The 23,888-nt window shown below is 44.0% G+C and overlaps 1 pseudogene; it reads right to left on the reverse strand.

The window, feature by feature from the left end:
- Positions 1-1,272: 1,272 nt before the first annotated feature.
- The window catches only part of LOC140455609 (heat shock 70 kDa protein-like), a 35,404-nt pseudogene continuing 12,788 nt past the window's right edge, over positions 1,273-23,888 (reverse strand).

The following is a 23,888-nucleotide window of genomic DNA, read 5'->3' on the forward strand; positions in this document are numbered from 1 at the left end:
GGAAAATCAAGTTGCCTAAGGAAGTCAGAAGGACACTTTTCTAGAATCATATGTTCTACATCCAAATGGGAATCAAGTTATTTTGCGTCTGATAATATATACTGAGGAAGGTTTAATACATGATCACAAAGTAAAAATAAACTCTAAAGGTTACAGTGACCATAATATGATAGAAGTTAGCATTCATGTTAAGAGTAAGAAACTTGGGTTGAAAACAACTGTGCTATAAACTCGAAGAAGGTAGGCATTGTGCAGAGTTAACTGGAGTGGACTCAGAAAGAAGTTTAATAGAAAAGACAACTAATGAACAACTGCACACTTTTATGAAAATAGTTCATGACTCCCAGTTTCCTCAGTGAGGAAAAATGATTCCAGGAAGGGAATATCAAAGAATGATTAACCAAGGGAAAAAAACAGACAGAGTTGAAAGAAAAGTCATAAAAATGGAAAAGATTGTGAGAGAATCAATGTCTGGAAGGTATCAAAAAAAAACTTAAATTTTGCTGCAAACAAAAAAACATTTATGACAGCAACAGACACACAATGCATGAAAATTGGTCCTATCCACTTAATGATTCAAATGGTTAAACAAGCTTTTGGAGAACACAAAGGACATCATCTGAAAATTGGTTGTGCACGGAGAGAAATTGTATTATTGATAGCCACTGCTCGGATGTTATGCATTTTCCACCAAAGATATTTAATTGTGATTACTTTCCCCAATAATTGCATACAAATTAAGTCTGCAAAGGCTGCCAATTGTTATAACACCACCTTCTTGTGGTCTGTATGAAAATAGAATCTCTGTTGTATACTATTTATTATAAGGGAACACTGTTCCAACTACATGACAGAAAGGATAGCTGGCTTGCTTAACTGTAAGTATAACCTGTCTAAACAATAACTTCTCAGGATTAGTGACAACTGACTGAATTTCTGAATCATACGGTGCATTCTTGTAGTGTGCAGAAAACTGAGAAAGAACTCCATTAGCAGCTAAAAGGGTGTAAACTACTCAATGTATAAAACATACAGGAAACAGTTTGCAGAAAAATTCACCATTGACACGTTTAATTGCTACCATTCAATAACCCAAACTTCAGAAATGTAGGCCATCATTTACCTAACTGTGCAAATGTCCAAATCAACTGGGTTTACAGAAGCCCCGAGAAATTCTAAAGGACTGTTGCAATTTCAGGGAGGTGGGGGGGATGGAATGGTGGAGAAGAGAGACCAACTGAAAATGATATTACTTTGAAGAGAGTTAAAGTTTCAATCAACCTCTTCAATTGTTGGTCCACCAGAAGGGTCCTTTCTGACTTGTTCTGAGAATGGCCCTTCGGGCATACCTCCCTGGTAAAGTTTGGCAATGATGGGCTTGCATATTTTTTTTTCAAATCTTTCAACTGCTGCTCAAAGTCCTCCTTCTCTGCTGTTTGGTTTGCCTCCAGCCAGGAGATGGCCTGGTTACACTTTTCGATGACTTTGTTCTTATCTTCCTCACTGATCTTGCCTTTCGTTTTCTCTTCCTCCACTGAACTCTTCATGTTAAATGCGTACGACTCCAGGGAATTCTTGGCTGTAATTTTCTCACGCTGCATATCATCCTGACCTTTGTACCTCTCCGCTTCCTGCACTATCCTCTCGATCTCCTCCTTACTCAACCTGCCCTTGTTATTGGTGATGGTGATTTTGCTCTCTTTGCCAGTGCTCTTGTCCACAGCAGAGACATTCAAGATGCCATTTGCGTCAACATCAAAGGTGACCTCAATCTGTGGTACACCACGTGGCGCAGGAGGGATCCCACTGAGGTCAAATTTGCCCAAGAGAACTCCGGAGGAAAGGTCTCCTGGCTCACACTCCGCCGCTCGACTTCCTCTTGCATAAGGTGGAGCCCGGAGACTGGGTACTTGTTAAGGCCTGGAAGGCCGAAAAGCTCCAGCCGCGGTGGGAAGGACCGTTCCTGGTTCTGTTAACAACTGAAGCAGCTGTTCGGACGAAAGAGAAAGGGTGGGTCCACGCATTAAGGATAAAGGGGCCTGTTCCATCTGAAGAAGAAAGCACTTGGACATGCGAGCAAGGGGACAAGCCGTTGGTGGTAAAACTGAAAAGACAGCAATAATGAACTCTACTTGGACTGTATTGGTGGGGATATTGATCAATTTACTCCTGTATGTGGGGGAGGGTGAGGGGAGATGTGACAAATGTCGAACTATAGTAAGACTTGGGATTCGAATCTACACGGGATCATTTGTGTCCCATTCCTATGTGGACGATAGGTGTTATGATGTGAGTGCACGCCATGAATGTTGGGAGGATGGGAGACCCTATTATCAGGTATATAATAAAGGATACGGTGGCAAAATCCGTGGATGCCCTATAAATGACCGCTGAGTGTCTATTAGCAAAACTGGGAGGTGGGACCTATCCTCCGTGTTGCTCAGGGAGCAGGTTGACAGAGTCAAGGAGACCAAGATACAGATCACTGATCGGGGGTTGGGGAAGGAGCAAGACCGTTAGGGAACGGTCGTGCTCCCTAAAGTGCCATCCGTATACGAAGAGGTCGAAGGAAAAATTGAACTCCCTGATGTTACTCAAAACCTGTTTATTGATCTCACCTCTAGAATAGCCACTGTTTTAAATGTTAGCAATTGCTGGGTTTGTGGGGGGCCGCATATGTCGGAACAATGGCCGTGGACTGGTCAAAGCTTAGACATAGGGGAATTGCAGCAAACCACTTGGACTCATGTCAACGACAGAAAAAGCCAGGGGTGGAGACTGACAAACAGCCCTGAGGGCCAGTTCTGTATTGAAGGCAAGGGGACCGTGGAGGTAGGGATTAGTCCCTGTCAGAATATATTGGATGCAACCACACGAGTATGGTGGCCTGAGGATATTACTTGGTACATTGCAAACCGAGGTCATAAAAATTGCGTTCCATTACGTACTGATTCCTCCTCTGACGAACTAGGTTCTGATTCTTCCGATGGCATGATGAGAGTCTGGAGTGGTGGTTGTCGGGGGAATCGATGCTGGGATACTCCTGTCCAGACTCTGGGTCAGGAGTCCGAATACTGGAATTGCAGTGGTCCTGGTCCTTATGAGGGCGTCCCCGGGGTAAAGGAGCTGTGGGATGACGTTGTGAGGCAGGGAGGGCCTGCTCCAGATGGCCTATTTTGGATATGCGGTAATCGGGCATACTCCAAACTGCCCATGGGATGGGCTGGGGTATGCTTCCTGGGTCTAATACGACCTGCGTTCTTCCTATTACCCCGGGAGGAAGGCGATGATTTGGGGATTAAACTCTTTGACTCCCTCCGTAGGTCACCAAGGGATATCCAAATCGGTGATTGGGGGAATGAGTGGCCACCGGCCTGGATTATTGCATACTACGGGCCAGCTACATGGGCACAGGACGGATCATGGGGATACCGTACTCCTATCTATATGTTAAATCGTATTATCAGGCTCCAAGCAGTCGTAGAGATTATTACTAATCGGACTGCCCAAGCCCTGGAGTTGCTGGCGAAACAGCAGGATCAGATGAGGGCTGCTATATATCAAAACCGACTTGCCTTGGATTGTCTGTTGGCCTCGGAGGGGGGTGTGTACGGGAAGTTTAACCTGACTAACTGCTGTCTGGAAATTGACGATAATGGTAAAGCGGTTTTGAAAATTTCCGATGAAATTCGGAAATTGGCCCATGTGCCAGTACAATCTTGGCGTCCTCTTAGTGGCATCGGATGGTGGGATGGTCTCCTAGGTGGTAGCTGGTGGCGCACGGCGTTGCTGGTGGTTGGGGGGGGGCATGATTCTTCTTCTCGTATTACCCTGCCTAACTCCCTGTATTCAGTTTTTAATTCAGAAAAATATTTCCCGACTCCAGGCAGTGGTGGTTCCACAACATGGGACGCGTGAACTTAAAGTGATGTTGCTGCGAAAGACCAAGGATTTCCCGGGCCCTTGAGGAGGGGGGGCTATCTTGGTCAGGCACATCTTAAAGAAAGAAAAGGGTGGAGTTGTGAGAGGTAATTTCGGTTTAAACTTTAAGATGTGCCTGGACCACAGACTGATCTATAATAAAAGACAAAACTTTTGTTTCTTTTCTAAAACATTTTGTATACTCAAAAGTAGAATAGTTTAAATTGTGCAGAATGCTGACAATTTGTGAGCAGAGTAAAAACAAACAGGCCCTTGATTGATGAAACCATTAACACAGGCAGGGAAGGATGAGTCCTTGACTGATAATACTGCAGGGTGAGAGAAACAACTTTGGAGACTCTGAAGACTTTGTGATAAGGGTGCAAATCAAAGAATAATGATGTTTTTAAGAATGTGAACCTCATGGCTCGTTAGAGCCAGGGAGGGGAGGGTCTGGAGGCATTTGTTGCAGACTTTGTGATAAGGGTGTAAATCGAAGAATAATGATGTTTTTAAGAATGTGAACCTCATGGCTTGTTAGAGCCAAGGAGGGGAGGGATTTGTACTGTATATAATGAGAAACTTTGTAAGCCTCAGCGCGCCTTTTACTCAGAAGGCTGCCCGACTCTGCAGACTTGCTAATAAAACTTTGTTTTCCTGAATTTGTCTAGAGCGATTATTAAGAAGCGATTTTCGTTTCTAACAACCTTCAATTCTGTTGTTTCACGAGATGTCCGCATCACTGGCAAGGGCAGCATTTGTCATCCATCACTAATTGCCGTTAACTGCGAGACCATTTGTCAAGGCAAGATGGAGCCAACCTTTTATTGTCACACTTGGTTTCTTTACCAAAGGCTATCAGTGAAATAATAAAAGAAATCCTGATGGTTTTTGTTTGCTGTTTGTAAAATGAGGTTTCTTTCCGATTGCTGCCATTTGAATTTAAGTTCAATCATTGATTCTGGTAGAAATTGAAGCAATGATTTAGAGTCATAACACGGCCAGTGACATTATTACTGTGATATGAGGTTCCTATTGTGAAATAACTGGAGAGACAAGTGCAAGCTTGTGGTCAAAGTATTTGTAATTGGAAGAGTGGTCAGTAAAGAACTGGAGCCATAAAATCTGAAGTTAACAAGGCGGCAGATGATTCCTTATTCAGCAAACGCACTGAGGCAGAGCTGGACACTGGGGATATTATAGTGGTGGGTGTAGACAGAGAAAATAGAGACATAAAACAGTTCAGGGCAAAAGGAAAAAAACAAGGTCTGAACAGTCTTGTTCCTTCTTAGATGTTTATGAGTGAGGATTCGGAAATTGATAGAAATGAACTGGAATTTGTGAAGGAAACTGAAGACAACAGGTTATGTATTTGTTATACATAATTAACAGAAATAGCAATAACCTTCACCATCGCTAATAGAATGCACAGAAATAGGCTTACCCGAAAAACCAATAATAGCGAGGATGGGATAGTAACCTGCTTGAATAATCATCAGTACAGCTCGTATCCTCAACTCTAACCATGCCCAATCCTGAGAAAGCAAGTATAGACCAAAGGACAAACTACTGTCCATTGTTGGAACATTCCAGTCTAATGCTCTCAGATTCTGATCCTTTGTTGGAACATTCCAGTCTAATGCTCTCAGATTCTGATCCATTGTTGGAACATTCCAGTCTAATGCTCTCAGATTCTGATCCATTGTTGGAACATTCCAGTCTAATGCTCTCAGCTTCTGATCCATTGTTGGAACATTCCAGTCTAATGTTCTCAGATTCTGATCCATTGTTGGAACATTCCAGTCTAATGCTCTCAGATTCTGATCCATTGTTGGAACATTCCAATCTAATGCTCTCAGATTCTGATCCATTGTTGGAACATTCCAGTCTGTTGTTCTAAGATTCTCTTCCTCTCCCTCTCCCTGTAGCTGCTGAGCCCAATCATCTTGAGGATGACGCTGCCGCTGATACTATGGGATAGCAGGTTGAAGGAAGCCCATTAATAATAGAAGAGGGAAATCCGCCAATGACACATTTAGTATCCATGGAGACTGACATCAATCACAGTTAATGTACAAACAGTTCCTTTCACTTACAATGCTTCTAAGTCACAATAATACTTGGTCTGGTTGGAATGTCGGCATCGCTGACTATTGGGCTAATAGTCTAAATTTCCATTTGTAAAGTTAGAGGTGAGGGAGAGAGATGATGCTTTGTATTCACTAGCTCGATGACCCTACGATGTTGTGGCAGGTTCGGAATTGCTGGTCTCAAAAGGCCGGCTGTGTCTGACAACCAGGCCTCCTGCATCCTTTAATTTTACTTACTTATGTTTAACTTTGACATTTATCTTACCATCATGCAATGGCTTAGGTGAGGCTAGGCATTTTTGAGAGGCTCCTTCAGTGGCAAAAACGGTGTATATACAGTCCATTCCTTGTGGTCCTTGCAGCTGCTGCCTGGTCCTGTGGAGCGATGGTCAAACTCTCACGGAACCAGGATTCTTAGTTTTACCTTTCAGCAGGTATTGCTTGGGTCTCAGCAGGGTTGGAAGGGTGGAAATCTTTCCTAGCTGCTACACACTCTCTCGGAGATTTCTCTCAGAATTGTCTTTTTATGTTCTTTCCTCCTGGAGTGCGAGCAGCAGCTAAGGTAAGACTGTTTGTTTTAAAAGTACTTACCGGTAGCGGGCAGCGGTGGTTTTTTTCACTCTCTCTTCACAGAAAGAGCGGGAGCAGTAGGGGGAAGTGACGACGACCAGAGAGGCAGCCGGGAAGGAAAGCAGTGAGTATAAATACTCACCCTTCGACGCTAACGGTCATTTTGAGTGCGAGCAGCAGCTAAGGTAAGACTGTTTGTTTTAAAAGTACTTACCGGTAGCGGGCAGCGGTGGTTTTTTTCACTCTCTCTTCACAGAAAGAGCGGGAGCAGTAGGGGGAAGTGACGACGACCAGAGAGGCAGCCGGGAAGGAAAGCAGTGAGTATAAATACTCACCCTTCGACGCTAACGGTCATTTTGAGTGCGAGCAGCAGCTAAGGTAAGACTGTTTGTTTTAAAAGTACTTACCGGTAGCGGGCAGCGGTGGTTTTTTTCACTCTCTCTTCACAGAAAGAGCGGGAGCAGTAGGGGGAAGTGACGACGACCAGAGAGGCAGCCGGGAAGGAAAGCAGTGAGTATAAATACTCACCCTTCGACGCTAACGGTCATTTTGAGTGCGAGCAGCAGCTAAGGTAAGACTGTTTGTTTTAAAAGTACTTACCGGTAGCGGGCAGCGGTGGTTTTTTTCACTCTCTCTTCACAGAAAGAGCGGGAGCAGTAGGGGGAAGTGACGACGACCAGAGAGGCAGCCGAGACCCGGAAGCAGGTAGAGCGTAAGCTTACCTGGGTAGGTTTGTTTCCCCTTTAAAAGCGTGCAGCTGAAGAACCCGAGGCACTACGGAGGTAGTGCCTCCCTCCCGCCCTCCTCCTCTAACCTAATAATAAGATCCGTTGTGGTAAGGAGGTAAGTGCCGAATTTTGCTTGTTGTATTCTTTAGACCCAGTTTTTTTTAAATAAAGGTTAGCTTTAGAGGGATGGCAGTGAAGGCAGTGCAATGTTCCTCCTGCAACATGTATGAGGTGAGGGATGCCATGGACATCCCTGCTGATTACACTTGCAGGAAGTGCACCCATCTCCAGCTCCTCCAAGACCGTGTTAGGGAACTGGAGCTGGAGTTGGATGAACTTCGGATCATTCGGGAGGCAGAGGGGGTCATAGATCGGAGCTATAGGGAAGTAGTAACTCCAAAGATGGCAGATAGATGGGTGACAGTGAGGGGGACTGGGAGGAAGCAGCCAGTGCAGGGACCCCCTGTGGTCGTTCCCCTCAAGAACAAGTATACCGTTTTGGATACTTGTGGGGGGACGACTTACCAGGGGTAAGTAACGGGGCTCAGGCCTCTGGCACGGAGCCTGTCCCCGCTACTCAGAAGGGAAGGGTGGAGAAGAGCAGAGCAATAATAATTGGGGACTCGATAGTTCGGGGCACAGATAGGCGGTTTTGTGGGAACGAGAGAGACTCACGTTTGGTATGTTGCCTCCCAGGTGCAAGGGTACGTGATGTCTCTGATCGTGTTTTCCGGGTCCTTAAGGGGGAGGGGGAGCAGCCTGAAGTCGTGGTCCATATTGGCACCAATGACATAGGTAGGAGTGCTGAGGATGTTAGACAGGCTTTTAGGGAGCTAGGTTGGAAGCTCAGAGTTAGAACGAACAGAGTTGTTGTCTCTGGTTTGTTACCCGTGCCACGTGATAGAGAGTCGAGGAATAGGGAGAGAGAAGAGTTAAATGCGTGGCTACAGGGATGGTGCAGGAGGGAGGGATTTCGGTATTTGGATAACTGGGGTTCTTTCTGGGGAAGGTGGGACCTCTATAGACAGGATGGTCTGCACCTGAACCTGAGGGGCACCAGTATCCTTGGGGGAAGGTTTGCTAGTGCTATTGGGGGGGGTTTAAACTAACTCTGCAGGGGCATGGGAACCCAGACTGTAGCTTTAGGGTGCAGGACCTGGAGTGTAGGGAGGGTAGGAATATGGTATCAATCTTAAAGGATAGTGCCTGTAAACAGAAGAGTGGCTTGAAGTGTGTATACTTTAATGCCAGAAGTATACGAAATAAGGTAGGTGAACTCGCAGCGTGGGTTGGTACCTGGGACTTCGATGTTGTGGCTATTACGGAGACATGGCTAGATCAGGGACAGGATTGGCTGTTGCAGGTTCCAGGGTTTAAATGTTTTAGTAGGGTCAGAGGTGGGGGTAAAAGAGGGGGGGTGTGGCTTTGCTTGTCAAAGATAGTATTACAGCGGTGGAAAGGAAGATGGATGAAGATTTGCCATCTGAGGTAGTTTGGGTTGAGGTTAGGAATAGGAGAGGTGAGGTCACCCTGTTAGGAGTCTTTTACAGGCCTCCTAATAGTCCTAGAATCGTTGAAGAAAGGATTGCGAAGATGATTCAGGAGAAGAGTGACAGTAATAGGGTGATTGTTATGGGAGACTTTAACTTTCCTGATATTGATTGGGAAAGCTATAGCTCAAGTTCGTTAGATGGGTCAGTGTTTGTGCAATGTGTGCAGGAGAGTTTCCTGACACAATATGTAGATAAGCCAACAAGAGGTGAGGCCATACTGGATTTGGTTCTGGGTAACGAACCAGGCCAGGTATTAGAACTAGAGGTAGGTGAGCACTTTGGGGACAGTGACCACAATTCGGTGATTTTTAGTCTCGTGATGGGGAGGGATAAGTGTGTACTACAGGGCAAGAGTTATAGCTGGGGGCAGGGAAATTATGATGCGTTGAGGCATGACTTAGGATGTGTGGATTGGAAAAGTAGATTCCAAGGCAAGAGCGTAATTGATAATTGGAACTTGTTCAAGGAGCAACTATTGAGTGTCCTTGATAAGTACGTACCTATCAGGCAGGGAGGAAAGGGTCGTGTGAAGGAGCCGTGGTTTAATAAGGAGTTGGAATCCCTAGTTAAATGGAAGAGGGCGGCCTTTGTAAAGATGAGGCGTGAAGGTTCAATAGGGGCGATTGAGAGTTATAAGGTAGCCCGGAAGGACCTGAAGAGAGAGCTAAGAGCAGCAAGGAGGGGACATGAAAGGTCCTTAGTTGGTAGGATTAGGGAAAACCCTAAGGCTTTCTATAGGTATGTTAGGAATAAAAGAATGACTAGGGAAGGAATAGGTCCAATCAAGGATAGTAATGGGAAGTTGCGTGTGGAGGCTGAAGAGATTGGGGAGGCGCTGAATGAATACTTTTCGTCAGTATTCACTCAGGAACAGGACATTGTTGTCGATATGAATACTGGGGCACGAATAAGTAGAATGGATGGCTTTGAGATATGTAGAGAAGAGGTGTTGGAAATTCTGGCAAGGGTGAAAATAGATAAGTCCCCTGGGCCTGATTGCATTTATCCTAGGATTCTCTGGGAAGCAAGGGAGGAGATTGCAGAGCCATTGGCCTTGATTTTTGTGTCCTCTTTGTCTACAGGAGTAGTGCCAGAGGACTGGAGGCGAGCAAACGTGGTTCCCTTGTTCAAGAAGGGGAGTAGGGATAATCCTAGTAACTATAGGCCAGTGAGTCTCACTTCTGTTGTGGGCAAAGTCTTAGAGAGAATTATAAGGGATAGGATTTATGCACATCTGGATAAGAATGATGTGATCAAGGATAGTCAGCATGGTTTTGTGAAGGGCAGGTCGTGCCTCAAAAACCTTATTGAATTCTTTGAGAAGGTGACGAAGGAGGTAGATGAGGGGAAAGCGGTAGATGTAGTATATATGGATTTTAGTAAGGCGTTTGATAAGGTCCCCCATGGTAGGCTACTGCAGAAAATACAGAGATATGGCATTGAGGGTGAGTTGGAGGTTTGGATTAGGAATTGGCTCTCTGGAAGAAGACAGAGGGTAGTAGTTGATGGCACAGATTCATCTTGGAGTGCCGTCACTAGTGGTGTTCCGCAAGGATCTGTTTTGGGACCATTGCTGTTTGTCATTTTTATAAATGACCTGGAGGAAGGGTTAGAAGGTTGGGTGAGCAAGTTTGCGGATGATACGAAAGTCGGAGGAGTTGTAGACAGTGAGGAAGGATATGGCAGGTTACAGCGGGATATAGAGAAGCTGCAGAGCTGGGCAGAAAGGTGGCAAATGGAGTTCAATGTAGCTAAGTGTGAAGTGATTCACTTTGGTAAGAGTAATAAAAAGATGGATTACTGGGCTAATGGTAGACTACTTGGTAGTGTGGAAGAGCAGAGGGATCTTGGTGTCCATGTACACAGATCTCTGAAAGTTGCCACCCAGGTAAATAGTGCAGTGAAGAAGGCATATGGCGTACTGGCTTTTATTGGTAGAGGAATTGAGTTCCGGAGTCCTGAGGTCATGCTGCAGTTGTATAAGACTCTGGTGCGGCCGCTTCTGGAATATTGTGTGCAGTTTTGGTCGCCATACTATAGGAAGGATGTGGAGGCACTGGAACGGGTGCAGAGGAAGTTTACCAGGATGTTGCCTGGTATGGTAGGAAGATCCTATGAGGAAAGGCTGAGGCACTTGGGGTTGTTTTCTTTGGAGAAAAGAAGGTTTAGGGGTGATTTGATAGAGGTGTACAAGATGATTAGGGGGTTAGATAGGGTTGACAGTGAGAACCTTTTTCCGCGTATGGAGTCAGCTATTACAAGGGGGCATAGCTTTAAATTAAGGGGGGGTAGATATAGGACTGATGTTAGGGGTAGGTTCTTCACTCAGCGAGTCGTAAGATCATGGAATGCCCTGCCAGTAGCAGTAGTGGACTCTCCCTCTTTATGGGTATTTAAGCGGGCATTGGATAGGTATATGGAGGATAGTGGGTTAGTGTAGGTTAGGTGGGCTTTGATCGGCGCAACATCGAGGGCCGAAGGGCCTGTACTACGCTGTATTGTTCTATGTTCTATGTTCTATGGATGGAGAACTGCATGTGAGACATATTGTTTCCTGAATTTGTTGTTTGACAAGTGTGTGTTTATGGGATGTTACCATATTGGAACAGTTAGTGTTTAGAAGGTAAACAATCTATTACTCTGATTTTTTGTGTTTTGTCAACAGTAGTTGAATGCATTGTGTTTTGCTTAATGTCGAATATTTTGACCAAGCGAATTGCATCTGAAACACAGCACCTCACATTTACCTTTAAAATAAGAAAGTGTTCCGGTCAGGACTACCTTCATCATGTATTTTGAGATGCGTCTACTCAGTTCCATAACACAAAGGACAGGTATTCACGTTTTAATAGGCTAATTACTTAATATACAACATGTTGCAGAAACACAGGATTTAACAGCGGAATGCGCCATGCTGGAGGAGTGATAGCTCTATCAGGAATTATATCGCAGAGTTAATCCACCTCACAGATCCAGCCCAGACCATATAAGCCCAGATGAGATATCTGCTCAGCATGGAGCACAGTACAGACCAGGTTCAGTACAACCCAGCAATCAGTCCAGGATGGAATATAGCACAGGTCTCTCCAGTCCACTAGCTATCTGTCCAACATGTGGAGCCGTACAGTACACCCGGATGCATTCATTCAGAAACACTGACGAAATGGTCTGTCCCGCAGGCGGTGATATGCAGTCCAAACCAGTCTCTTGCTCTATAGACGTGGACAAGGCATCTGTACAGTATGGGAATCTGTGCAGTGAATGAATCTTTAAACCTGGAGCAGTTACCGTCAAAGGAACTGTTTTCACCACTCCAGCACATTGCTGAGCAACACTGTGTAGGATTTCTGTCCATAGTGAGGGGAAACTTGCAGACCATGGTGGAAGTGACAGGATGTGCAGCTCCCATCCATTTAAAGCCCCATATGTCCACTGTGCTATGACAAGGGGATGCTGTGGGTGTGAACTTCACGGCCAGTGGGAGATGGCGGGGAATCAGTTTAAATATCAACAAACAAAATAATTTTGGGAAAAAGATTAAAAGGGAGATTGAGAGACAATTTCATTTAAGATCACAGGTTTCAGGATGGTGAAATTAAGATATTTTGACAGCAGCCAGCAACGCGAACCTGAATTCGCAGGAATGATGGGTGAATGGGATATTGGTGTGCGTTCGGATGATGGAGAGTTTTGGGTGAGCATTTGTTATTCAGGTTTGGAACTGGGAGTGGAGTCAACAGATTCTTCAACTCATTGGGCAGAAACTAACAATAATTTATCTCAGGGCCATTTTCATTGAGTGTGACTGAGGGATTATCTGTACGAGGCTGAGTTAGTTTCCTGGTGCTATCTTATCGAACTCACCTCATTAACTACCCACCCCACCCCACGGTGTCCCTATCATTCAATACCAGCCTAATTCTCCCACCCTTCATGGCTGGAGGTAAACACCATTACTTAGATGCCGCATGGATATTCTGTGATCCCTGGCACTGGTACCATCCTTAAAAGGCCAATTGGCAAACGGTTGAGCTTTCTCAGTTTGGAGCTGCCCTGCATAATAGTGTGAGCTCACCGCCCTGCTCAGTGCAGGATCTGCGGCCTGAAGAAATGTTCAGCAATACAGGACAGGCATCAATAACCTTCCCCATTCTGCCAGGATAAGGCTCACCGTCTTCTCTCTGCTCCCGCACACTCATTGAAACCTGTTCTAGCATCTAACCCCGAACAAGGCTCACGTTCTACCACTCTCACTGCTGCATGCAGCACCTTCTCTCTCTCTCTCTCTCTCTCTCTCTCTCTCTCTCTCTCCACTTTGCCCGCACACTATAAACACTGTATATCTGTTATAGCACCTATCCGAACAAGGCTCATTCTCCATCACTCTCACTGCGGCAAGCAGCACCTTTCCTGTTTCTCTCTTTCTCTCTTGCCTTTCCAATACCCTCACATGGTGATAGAATATTCTGGAGAATGCCGATTATAGGATGTTCCAGAAAATGTTCCAAGAAATTTCCGTTTTCAGGAAAATGTCAATGCACCAGTATGTAACATATAAAGGGAAGGAGTAGAGATGTGTGTTATTCAAATCACATACAGTTAACATACATCATGAGGCTAATCAACTCTTCAAATTTGCTCTAGCATATAATAAGATTGTGGCTTATTTGATGGTTTTCTTAGCTCAATGTTGCAGGAACTTTCAGTTATTCAACCCCCTGGGTTCCTGTCACCGACCAGACGACACCCAAGCACTTTTACCCCGGTTTTCTTCAAGTGCCTCTTCGAGGGCATTTCCCATGGGGACGGACACTCCAAACAATATATTCCATCAGTTGTATACTTTTATGAAATGATAAGCTCATTTTACACAGACCAACCAAAATCTACACTTATTTTATGGTTATCAGTAAGCAATAACAATTAGTGTCTGGTTATTTCACTTGTCTCACTTATTGTATTCAGCCAAAAACAGCTTCTAAACACTTGTCTCGTTATAAAACACAATTTCTAGCCGGCGACATTTTTAACCTCAGCCGTTATCTTGACTGTTATCTGAATTGTACCTTTTCCCCTTGTTATGAAAGATTCTATTGCCCTTTGTCTGTGGCTGTTTCTGTCTGTAACAGTTGCACAGTCTCCCACTCATTTGGTTGGATGGTTTGTGATGCAGAAGGAGGACACCAGCGCAGGTTCAATTCCTCACACTGACAGAGGTTACCATGAAGAGGACGCTCTCTCAACCTCACCCCAACGCCTTAGGTGTGCTGACCCTCAGGTTAAACCACCACGTGTGGTCTCCCTCTCATGACAGAGCAGCCCCATGTTCCTTTGGAACCCTATTCTATCACTTTTGCATTTTTAAAAAATTACGTTACCGTTTGTTTTGCATTATGTTCCTGGATGTTTTGGATCAGTGTCATTTTGTACGACTGCCAACATTTCCCCCACACTGCACATTCCTGACCAATAATCCTTGACTCCATTGTTATCTACGAACGTTCTGTCTTTGCCTAAAAACTATTCAATATCTCTGCCTCCAATAATCTGCGGGAAGAGATTTCCAAAGTCTCACAACACTGAGAAAATAATAAATAACCTCATCTGGGGTATGAGGTTGTTATTTTGTCTCCTTACCTGAGAAAAGATATAATTACATTGGAAGCAGTTCAGAGATGCTTCAATTCACGTGTTCCAGAAATGAAGGGCTTATATTATGGAGGCTTTTATAGTTTATTCTTGGAATGAGAGGTGATCTTATTGAAATATGCAAAACCTTGAGGAGCATGGATCAGGTAGATATCCACTGGGTGTTTGTCTAGTCCAAACTTGTCATTGTCATAGAACCTCTACAGTTTGGAATCAGGACATTCTGTCCATTGAGTCCACACTGACCCACTGAACGGCATCCCACCCAGACCTATCCCCCAACACTAACCATGTAATCCTGCATTTTCCATGACTAAACCACCTAACATACACATCCCTGAGCACAATGGGGCAATTGAGCATGGCCAAGTAACTCTAACCTGCACATCTTTGGACTGTGGGAGGAAACTGGACCACAGGGAGGAAACACACACAGATACGAGGAGATGTGAAGGTTGCAATTGAACTCAGCACCTTGGTGGTATGGGAAGCAGTGCTAACCACAGATCCACCATGCTGCTCCGTTATGTCTATAGTTAGATGTGACTGCCTAAAGACATCTGCCTGACTTGTTCCTATCACTGAACGTGGCCTTTATCATCGGCCATATCACCAACCTGGTTACTTTGAAATTTGTTACAAACAGCGGAGAAGCGGTACTAGAAAAGGTAACAGTCACAACCTCCAACCACCGGACTGAGGATAATTCACAAAGTGGGCATTTATTCAAGTGGGAATTCTCTTTCCCAGAAGTTTGTGATGGCTGAATCTTTATATTATATCGAGGCTGGCTTCGTCTGATTTTCCATAGACAGGTGAATCAGGGATAATGGTGCATGGACAGAAAAGTTCAGCTGAGAGCACAATGAGATGAACCATGATCTACTTTACTGGTGGAGTAGTGTCAAAGGGCCGAATGGCCCACTCGTGTCCATCAGCCCTGTGTTCTGATCTTTCATTCAGCCCTTCGGACCTGCTACACAGGAGCAGATCGAGGTCAATCCGATGGTTAGGCCTTGCTTCGAAAATGTACTTGTAGAATCCAGGCTAGCTCAACTCCACTTTCCTGCTACCCCCTCGTATCTTTCAACTCGCTTATATGTCCAAAACCAATCCACCCCCTGTATAAATACATTCAGTGACGCACCTTCCACAAATCTCTGGGTTCGGGAAATCCAGAAAATCACTACCTTCTGAAAGATGACATTTCTTTATATGTCAGTTTGAAATCGATATCCCTTATTCTGTATCAATGTCCCGAAGTGTGACACTCTGCCCAGGTGTGGAACCACATTCTCCACAAATACTTTCTCAAGTCCCCTTTGTATCTTGTCCATTTCAGTAATGTCACACTCATTCATTTCAAGCACAATGAATAATTGCCTCACCATTTTAGATGTACTCAATAATTCAACCCTTTCATCCCAGAAACCCGCTTAATGTACTAATCTAGTTACTTTCTGCATCAGCATGATGACTGCATGTTTCACGCACAGGAACACTCCAATCCTTTTTTACTGCCCTTTTGGTTAAACTCCTTTTCATTAAATAACAGCCTGCATTTTGTTTGTCAGTGTCATCCTCAAACTCGGATGTGTATTGCACTCAGCTCCCTCCTTCAGACTCTCAGTATAGATGTAAATAACTGTAGCCATTGGACTGATATTGGTGCTACTCCAGAAGGTATGTCTTTATCATAAAGATCGATGAATCCTGACTCTCCAATTTCTCTGTGATAACCATCCGTCATCCCATGTTATCCATCTTACTATGAGTATCTGTCTGGAGAAAGATTCTTTACTATGTGATACCTTGTGGAAAATCTCTGGAAAGCCTCATGTCTACCAGTTCCCCTTTATCAGGTCCACTTGTTACATTCTCAGGGATCACCAGAAAAAACTTTACATGATTTTACAGGGCAAGATATAGTTTCCCTTTTACAAAACCATGCCGACTCTGCCTGAAGCTTTTCTAAATGCCCTGCAATTTCTTCCTTAATAACAGACTGTCTCAGATTCCCAGCAATAATGGTGAGTCTAAATGTGTCCTGCTTTCTGTCTCGCTCCATCCTTTGAAAGCAGGCACCATATTGGAGCTTCACGAGTTTCACTGGAACACTTTTGTAATCCAGAGAGTTACGGAATATTTCACACAGTGGCACCAGTCACTCTGTAACCACTACTTTTAAAATCAACTATGAATTACTGCTGACCTGCCTATCCTTAGTCTTATCTGTTGTTAAAAACCTGATACCTTTTGTTAGAGACAGTTCGAGAACTCTCTTATTACCATTTTCTTGATGATTGTGAAATACTTACAGTGTCTTCCCTGTGAGGATTGATGTCAAATACTGGTGTAAATTATCTGCCTGTTCCCTGTAGCCACTTCCCCAGTCACACCCTCCGAATGTCCTCAATATACTTTCCTGACCTTTTTTTCTGCCAAAGGTCTCACACTCATCTTCAACTTTTTTATATACACGCAGAAAAACTTGTGATGCTTGTTTTTATATTTCTTGACAATTTATTTGCATCATACTTTTCCAACCTTTTTCCGTTTATTTCTTGCTTGTTCCCTCGCTTTCTAGATTCATACAGTCATACTGCACACAAACATTTCATCCAAGCTGTCCATGCTAACCAGGGTTTCCAAACTAAACTAGTCCCATCTGATTGCATTTGGTCCACATGCCTCTAAACGCTTCCCATTCATATGTTTGTCCAAATGTCTTTTCAATGTTGTCGCTGTACTTGAATCGACCAGCGCATCTGACAGCTCATTCCATACACACATCTCCTCTGCGTGAAAAAGTTGCCATTTTGTCCCTGTTATATCTTTCCCTTTTCACCTTAAAGCTGTATCCTATATGGTTGGTGTCTCCTACCATGTCGAAAATACCTTGGCAATTCACCCTATCCATGCCTCCCATGATTTTATTAACTTCGAAAATGATACATCTCAACGTCCTCCATTCCATTTGATACTAACTTCAAGAACAAGCATTCACTAATAAGCATTGCAAATTTGAAACAATATTTAAAACAATGACAGGCAAACAACACTCAGCCCAAACTTCATACTGTGATTTGTCTTTCTCCATGTTACAATACTAAGGCAGTGTGAAACTCTTACTCGTGCCAATAAGACGTCAAGAAAATAAATTCCTTTGCCTAAAGGGGGTGATGATCTCTACAGTGAAAACGTTTCTCTGGCCAGAGCTATGCAAGAAAGGGAATTGCCATACCACACGGTCAGCGTACAGTTGCCTTTAGATTAGATTACATTAAAGTGTGGAAACAGGGCCTTCGACCCAACAAGTCCATACCAACCCACCGAAGCGTAATCCACCCATACCCCTTACCTAAAACTACAGGCAATTTAACATGGTCAATTCACCTGACCTGCACATCTTTGGACAGTGGGAGGAAACCCACACAGACACAGTGAGAACGTGCAAACGTCACACAGTCAGCCACCTGAGGCGGGACTTGAACCCAGATCTCTGGCGCTGTGAGATCGCAGTGCTGACCACTATGCCACCATGCCGTATAGCGCGATGATTGGTGAGAATACTTTTTGAAATTTGGATTATTCAGTGCAAAGGGAAAGAGGTGTTTTCAATAAAGTTTACTCCAAAAAGGAAACTTTCCGGAGAGAAATGTGAGTGGGAGGTGTAAAACAGCATGAATGGAGATGCCGAATCACACTGAAACCAGAGGCAAAGTGACAGCATAAACGGAGCTTGATGCTAAAGCAGGGAAGGTCGACTTAATTAAAGAACTTCAGTTCCAGAGGGTAGGGACCATAATATGAGAGAATGTGCTCTGTAATTGGAGAGGGAGAACCTGGAATCAGAAAGTGGAAAGTGAGGGCTACAGATGCTGCAGATCAGTGCTGAAAAATGTGCTGCTGAAAAAGCGCAGCAGGTCAGCCAGCATCCAACGAGCAGGCAATTCGACGATTCGCGCATAAGCCCTTCTTCAGGATTCCTGAATAGTCCTGAAGAAGGGCTTATGCCCGAAACGTCGATTCTCATGCTCCTTATATGCTGCCTGACCTGCATCTGAAAGGGGAGACAAGCAGGGAAGAGGATGGAGCAGCAATGGCAGAGGTTTCAAGGAGTAATTTAGGAAGCACAATTAAAATTCATGCCTCGCATCTGCTTCTGGTCCCTGAAATAAATGTCCTAAATCTGGGCACACACTGATGCCCGTTAATATGTGATTGAATAGTATCCTTGACAGACTTTGTGAACCACGGTTGGCTCATCTTCTGTCGAGTCCTTCTTTTCGAACAGAAACAATAATTTATGAGCAGTATGGGATATCTGCTTGAATGTCGACCCATGTATACACACTGACCTTCCTCTGAGTGTAATTCCACATCACGACTCAGACCAGATGTGAGACAGAAATCCTCAATTTCGATGTGTGGTTCTATTCAATCATTCAGAGGGAACTTCTGCATGTGGCTGAACATATGATCAGCGGAGACTGACTTAATCACACCTCCCAGGTGAAGCAATATTTCGCTTGTACTCTTTCAATCCAGTCTCCTGTCATTGCTGCTCACTATGCACTCTCCTTTACACTGGTGAGACCAAACAGAGACTGCCCTGAGGAATATTCCCACGCTTTCCAGAGGAATAACCCTGACCTTCGCACTGCGTCCCATTTCAATAACCTTCCTTGCTCTCATGCTGACATTTCGGTCCTGAGCTGCTGCAATGTTCCAGCGAAGCACAACCCAAGTTCGAGTAACACCTCACGTACGCATTGTACGTTACAGCCCGTAGAAGTCACTTCCACAACTTCACAGTCTAAACCCATTATGGCTGTTCTCCATTATTCATACATTCTGCTTCCTGGTTTCCCTATGACCTTGTCTATATCTTGTTTATACTGCACTCAGTAGAGAGAAACCATTTCTCCCATTCACACTTTAATATACACCCAATTTACATCTGTTTCTTTTTCACCACAATCAAAAGCCCCTTCTCTGTGACATTGCACCTCCACATGTTCTTTTTCCCATCATCCCTCGTCCACTTTTGTCAAGGGATTAAAACGTCCTTTTCAATTCTGAACAAGGGTCAATCTGGACTTGATACACTACCTCTGTTTGTCTGTCTTCACAGATGCTGCCAGACCTGCTGAGTTTCTCCAGCAATTTCTGGTTTTTAACAGCTTGAAAGACGTGTATCAAAACTGCTCAAACGTCCTGTCCAATATGGAGCACTATACACTGGGATGTGAACAATAACGCAAAGTGTACAAATTCATTGGTTCTAAAATTAATCAATATTGGCATCATTGACACTACAAAGTTCTTAATCAAGTCCATGGAGAGAAACAGTTACAATGTTAAAACCGAAAGTGGCACGATTGGACGGAAACGGTTCTGATGAATATCAGAATTGGAATCGTTATAGTGTGTAAGCAGGCCCTTCGGCCCAACAAGTCCACACCAATCCTGTGAAGACTAAACCAACCAGACACATTCCCCTATCCTATTTTCACCCCTGACTAATGTACATAATCTGCACATCCCTGAACACTATAGGCAGTTCAGCAAGGTCAATAACCTGCACATTTTTGGATTGTGGGAGGGAACTGGAGCACGTGGAAAAAAGAACTGGCACAGACACAGGGAAAATGTGCACGACAGTTGCCAGAGGATGGAATCGGACCTGGGTCCTCTCTGCTGTGAGGCAGCAACACTAACCACTGAGTCACCGTGCTGCCCCAGAAAATATTTAGGGGTTTTCAGAAACATAACAAGCAAGAGGTATGAGAATATTAAAATGGAAGTGTTACCACATCAGTAAACAGAGTAGGTCACGGGGTGATGGATGAATGGGTCTCGGTGTGAACTGGTGTGACAGCTGAATTGCATTGCAGAAATTGCAGCTCAAACCTGGAAATTCATGTGGTCCTGTAGATCACAGCTGGACAGAAGGAGAATTGGATTCAGTTACAACTTGTAACGTTTTGCCCAGTCTAATCTTTCAGTCTATTATTTCCATTATTGGATCGATGTTTCATTGACGATTGTGAGTGAATATACCAGGGTCAGAACCACGTGTACCTAAAACTGATGACAATCCATTTAAAGCTATCACACTGACTACTGTACTTACATTCAAAACTGCTAGACTAATATCTGATAGAGAAAGCAACATGATTACAAATCAAACAGATCAGGCCTAAGCTCTGCAGTCCTGACACATCCAGTTAGAAATCGAGTTGAACCTGGAACAACTGACGAGAGAAAGGGACTCCACAAATATTATTTGAAAACAATGTTCATTCGAATTAGGGCGTCGCTTACTGGGTCAGAATTTATTGACCAGAGAACTGTTAAGATTCAATGACATTGCTGTGTGTCTGGAGTTACATGTGGGCCAGAGCAGGTATGGATGGCAGTTTCCTTCCCTAAAGGACATCAGTGAATCAAATCGATTTCTCCCACAATCAGCAATTGATTCATAATCATCATTAACTCTTAATCCCAAACATTTATTGGATTTGAATTCCGTCATGGACTCTAACAGGATTCGAACTCAGGTCACCAGAACATTACTGGGATCAGCAAGGCCAATGACCTGAACATTTTTGGATTGTGGGAGGGAACACATCAGCAGCAACACCACTTGGCTATTGCTTTAACATTCCGCGAAAAAATGGAAACTTCCAGCACATCAGTGTAAAAGACAATGATGCAGTCCATACGCCATCCTCAGCCAGAAGTGTTGCTTGGATGATCCCCACCGAAGCACAGGTGCCCGACTTCAAACAATTCGATTCGCTTCAAGTAACATGAAGAAACAGCTGAACATAGTAGATACGAAAAAGGGAATGGATCATGACGCCATTCCTGCAATAGAACTGAAGACTTGTGCTGCACAACAAGCCGTGTCTCTGTGGACGCTGTTTCATTCCAGCACCAACTCTGACATTTCCATGGAAATGCGGAAAATTACACAGAAGTGTCCCGACCCTAAGAGGAGAATAATTACAATCTGACCAATTACCATCCCCTCAGTCCCATCACGATAATCAAATTGGTGGGAATTCCTTTGATGGAGCTGTAGACCAGCACAGAAATAACGTGCACAGTGCTGTGTCTGATAGGCCCCCATGTGGAGACGGTGTTGCTGTGAAAATGTCATTGGATTACTAATCCAGACCAGAATAATGCTCTGGCAGCTGGTGGAAGTTAGAAGCAATTAATAAAATATCGAGACCTAAAATCTGGTACCAGTAATATTGACCTTGAAGCGCATGCGCATTGTCAACGTAAACTTCCTTCCCCAATGTACATTCAGGAAGTGCTTTCTTGGTCGAGCCAAAAAGTGACTCCAGACTCACAGAAATGTGCTAAACTCTTCAATGGTCTCTCAAGCGGCCATGCAAGGCCGTTATATTAAACTACTCCGAGGTCTTAATGGATAAAAAATGAGGGAACACCCGGCACCAGCCTCTGTATCGGAAAAGGGAATAGGAAGCACAGTCCTGTCGAAACTGCAGAGACCTCCTTCCTTACATCTGAGAGTTTATGACAACATTAACAGAGCTTTCCCACAGACTGCACAGAAACATCACGAAATGAGTGGGCCTTTCAACACACTGAGACTTCCCTACTCTAGGGTTTGATTAAACAACTCTTCAATTAACTTTTCCCTAACAATATATACTGGATATCCTTTGAAGTGATAATATATATCAGAAAAAATATGAAGTAGGAACTTTGGTCTGTCAATTTTGCTTTCCCATACAATATAACAATGGCTGATCCTGTATCTCCACACCAAACTCCTGCTGCAACTTCACCCCTTTAGTGTCTAGAAATCCTTATTTATATTCAGTGCCTTAGTTTCCACAGTCAAATGTGGGACAGAATTCCCCAGGTTCACCAGTCTGCGAGTGCAGACATTTATTCTCATCTCAATGCAGAGTGGCTTGTCTGTATCTAATACTGTGACCCTTGTTTTAGACGTCCCAGCCAGTGGAATTATCATCCCCGCTGACAATCTGTTTCACCCTGTCAGAATTTTATATATTTCACTGAGATCTCCACCCATTTTCCGAAACTCCATGGAATACAGGCCCAGTCGCTTCAAACTCTGCTCCCACAACAAGCCTGTCATCCCAGAGATCAGTTTGGTCATCCTTCACTGCACTCCCTCAATGTCAGATTTGTGCTTTATTATGTAAGGAGGCCAATACTGCACACTGTATTGCACAATGTTTGAGATGGGGGCTCACCAAGGGCCTGTGTAGCTGCAGTAAGACACACCTGGGCTGAAATCCCCCAGAGATGAAGGTCAGCATACTATTTATCTTTCTACCTGCTTTCTGTTGTAGCAGTATTGCTTTCTGTGACTGGTGTACAAGGAGATAGAGATCCTTTTCAATGATATATCTCCCCACTTGGTGGGTCTATGTATACTGGTCAGTGTGCCAATATCAATCCCAGTATGACTTCTGGCTTCAGAACCCACTGCTCTGCATGGAACTTGGAGTTTGGTGAAAAAGTCAACAAAAGTATACACATAAGTAACTTCATGCAGCGACTTCTTTACATTAATTCCTTTTGAAATGCTAGCCTGTCGGTCTATTTGTCCTACCAAATTGCTCAATGTTACATCTATCCACATTCTTCTTCATCTGTCACGTATTTTACCATTTCGTCCACTTTTCTCAATCACCTTGAAACGTTTTTATATCCTCCTCATCCACTCACAATCTCAGTTTGGTACAATCAGCAGATTTGGAAAGATTACATTTAATAACCATGAACAAATGCTTGATCTGTTTTCTGAATAGATGGGGCCCGAACATCAATTCCTGGATTATCCCGCTAGTCATTGCTTTCTACTGCCAAATATATGGAACGGTTTATACTGATTCTCTTTTCCCTGACAGCTCTCCTATTCTCAACCCATATTAGATCTAGCTGTTACACACTGTTATGTTCCAGGACAGACCCCCTCAAATCATTTCAAGGAAGTAGCACAGACCCTATTTTTGCTCGTTGACTTAAGCAAGTGTTAGGCGGATATTGCAGAAGTGATGTAGCTGGTCAAATCACTTAGTTTTAAACAAAACAGAATTTCTTTGCAAGATTACTGGGTGAGACGCAAACGGAAGTAGATACAATACAGAATAACCTCTCCGAAAACCCAACAGATTATCCCAATTTAATGTTGGTGTTCCAAGTATTTGATATAATCCCCATAATTCCAGAGATTACAAATCTCTGGGTAAAGAGGTTCCTTCTCAATTCAATCCTAAATCTACTCCCTCTAATATTGATTTCATTCCATCTTGTCCTAGCTTCACCTGCCAGTGAAAACATCCTGTCTACTTCTATCG

This window comes from Chiloscyllium punctatum, chromosome 30 (assembly GCF_047496795.1).
Source record: "Chiloscyllium punctatum isolate Juve2018m chromosome 30, sChiPun1.3, whole genome shotgun sequence".
Taxonomy (NCBI): Eukaryota; Metazoa; Chordata; class Chondrichthyes; order Orectolobiformes; family Hemiscylliidae; genus Chiloscyllium; species Chiloscyllium punctatum.